Raw genomic sequence first — 3,318 nt, 5'->3', positions numbered from 1 at the left:
AAAACGCAGACATTTTTGAACAATTGTTTTATTAGGTTCCAGTTTATACTTTGCAAAAACAAAGCTCCCCTCTCGCAAGCGCGCCGCACGCTTTTATTATGAAAATATTTAGGTACCAGTGCATTTTTATCTGTCAATGAACTTTATGCTCTTTGCACAATAACTGTATTGAAACTTTGGATTATCTGGTAGCGTATCATGGCAACAGTTCATTAGTACAGAAAAAAACACCATCCGTGCTCAACATTTGTTAAACCTTTTTCAACACATTCGTTGATCCGGTAACTGGAAACTTTTATACAATACAGAAAAAAAACCCCTTTTTACTTACTCGAAAAAGTCGTTAGTGATGTTCACACAGAAAAAAAAGAAAAGATATCTGACGTGCAGGCATCACGTTGCAAATGTATCGCTAACTACCGTTCAACATATCCTGTCCAACAGAAGAGAGATTGGATTTTTTATCCCCCCTTTCCGAGGTGTACAGGATGGTGATATAATTATTTTTCAAACTTTTGGAAACGCCACAAGGCAAATCGCTAAAAGAGAAAGAGTGAAATCTCCAACCACACCTGCCACGCGGTAGCAAGTTCATTAAAAGTGATGTCTATGATAAATGTAGATGGTATGTTGACATGTTGCTCATTCATAGTTTATAACGATGAAAACTTTTTTTCTATCAGAATTTTTTGTCATCCTACGAATTCTTGGAAACTGCTTCCCTTAGTGGAGGTAAATGAGAATGATTACTAAAATTTAAAAAATGATAATAACCAATAAAAAAGCTTAAATAGAGAAAATTTAAACCCAAAAATGGTATACAATAAACGATAAATCAACTCTTAATGATAAGTTAGAAAATCCTTTTAGAGGTTCATGAATGACCTGCTAAAAAAAAAACATCTGTGTAAAATATTGCAACGACAACAGTAACCAACCGTCCCCGCAAACAAGTAGCTTTAACCGAGGAAAACTGGCAAGAACTTCACCACGCGGGGCAAAGTTAAGAACGTAACCAAAATGAGACATTGTGGCATCGTCGTCGATTGCAGTGCACTTCACACCACACCGCTTCCGGAGTCCTTACGGTTCTTTGTGTCGCACTCTCCCTGCCAACGTCCGAGAAAGTAAACCCTAGTACGAGCAGAAAGCCAAAAGTCAGCACATGGTAGCTTGTTTTCGCTGCGGGGGAAACCAGCTGTTTGGGAACCGCACAATACCGTACGCCACACCTCGCGAGGAAAAGGCGACGAACGTGTGAAAATGTATGGCACCGGGAGCGAAAGTGCAATGCAATTAAAACTTTTCTTCCCCGTTCGAGCAGTTTTGTCGAGAGTGTGAAACTCGGCGGAGGAAACTCTGCCTCGGGTGGCCTCCTTCTTCGCCAAACCAATCAAGTTACTTGTCCCGATGGAAATGAGTTGGAGTAAACTGTTTGGTCCTCAACCTATAATTAAGGACCAGGTGGATGTGCAAATAATATTAAAAAAAAGTTCAAGTTGCATAAGTTTCATTTTCCATACACTTTTCTCTTCGTAATTCTGGTAGAAAAGCTTTAGATTTTAGAATTAAATAATATTTGCCAGTAAGGCGTTCAGTCTATGATGATAAAAAGTAAACAAACAAATTTATATCTAACGAAGGCAAAATCATTTCAATTTCAACTAAAGCAGATTTATAGAACTTTGGCTTTTATTTGTAAAAAGTTGAAAAAGAATAATAGAAAAAAGTTATTGGTCACATTTTTTTAAATTATAAGCATGTTAACAGTTCAAAATCACTTAAAAGTGTCGCGCATATTAAATTTTCAAAACAATTTAAACATTGTAAATATGTTTGTGAACAAAAAAATCATGCTTTAAACCAGATTGGTAACCTTAAAAATCCCCAACCGAATTCGTAAAACGTACTTGTACTCTTCAGACATCTCGTGACAATCGCGTGTTTTGTGTTTTTCATCTGAAGATTTTTCATTCCATTTGCGATGAAAATGGGATGTCAATAAACGTCGTGTCTGCTCCCATCGTGCCTCCGATGGCACAAAGGAACCCCCAGGAACCTCCCATTCCGTAAGGATAACGACAAGGAACAGGAAGCAAGCCGTCAGCATTCCTTCGTACCGTTCGAAGCGCAGCAACAGATGAAACGGGGGAATTGGGATAAAGGAAAGGTCCCCTGGCTGGACGGGCTGAAACATCCGAAATGCTACTGTCCGTGTCCGACGCTCGAGCGTCTTGCGCCAATGGAGCGCGATTAAGGTCCAATTTCGGAGCGCATACCCGTTCGTACGGGTTTCGGCGGAGCACTCGAGAAGGAAGTTTCAACGATGGCGTGTTAAAAACAAGACGGTACAAGGGTCGGGGCATGGCGGCTGATCTTCAAGGAACATTTCTTCTTCCAATCAACTTCGGTTCGCAACGACCAGATTGCTCTTCGTTGCCAGGGGAACACCAAGGGAACGTGAGGTCTCGCAAGATGGCAGGAGAACGATTTAATTAAATTATGTTCTACTCTTCCACCATCCGCAACGCGCAAACCCCATCTGGATTGGCACGAAATGTACTTTTTTATTGTGCTGTGCGAATGCTTTAAACTCCTCCCCGAACGGGTTCCATCTAATGCCCAACAAATCTCGTTGCCCACGCTCGTTCGGCTTGGAGCAGCTGTGTATACGAGCATTTTGACATTGCCGTGGGAAGATGCAGGTTTATTCTTCGTCTTTTTCTTTTTTTCATTTTGCCAACCAAGCTGTCATAGCGCCTGTCCATCTTCGAAATAAAACCGGACAGCAGTGGCGTTTCGTTGGAGTAAAAATATGTCGTACAGTTTTGCTATCCATTTTACTTCATAATTCGTTTGGTTCGTTGGAGCGGAGATATTTTTAAGGAACTCGATTGTTGAAGGAATACGTACTGATGAAACGTTCATTTTGGATGCTTCTGGGTTTGAAAAAAATGACGTTGTAAGTAATTTGATCTTACCAATCAGCATTTCAACATTTTTTTACGCTCTTGTAAGCATAGCTTGGAATGCTTGACTGGATAATTTAATTGAGAACTAATATATTAGAAGAGCAATCTTCAACATGAAGATTTTGAATTCTGTTTTTCCAAATTATTTCTAGTAATATCAGGCTTAAACATAAGGTAGGGGTTTAGAAATTGTTAATATATTTACAATTCAACCATTACCAAGAGACTCTTTAGTAATTAATATCGTTATGAAATTTGGATCACCATTGCATAAAGCTATCAAGTGAATGGCCAAAGCAACGTAAAAAATATGGAACTTCCATTTTGTCCTATTGGGTTGCGACGA

The sequence above is a fragment of the Anopheles ziemanni genome, chromosome 2 (genome assembly GCF_943734765.1).
Source record: "Anopheles ziemanni chromosome 2, idAnoZiCoDA_A2_x.2, whole genome shotgun sequence".
In the NCBI taxonomy this organism is placed as follows: domain Eukaryota; kingdom Metazoa; phylum Arthropoda; class Insecta; order Diptera; family Culicidae; genus Anopheles; species Anopheles ziemanni.
The sequence above is the reverse complement of the archived record's forward strand: the minus strand, read 5'-3'. Positions refer to the sequence as shown.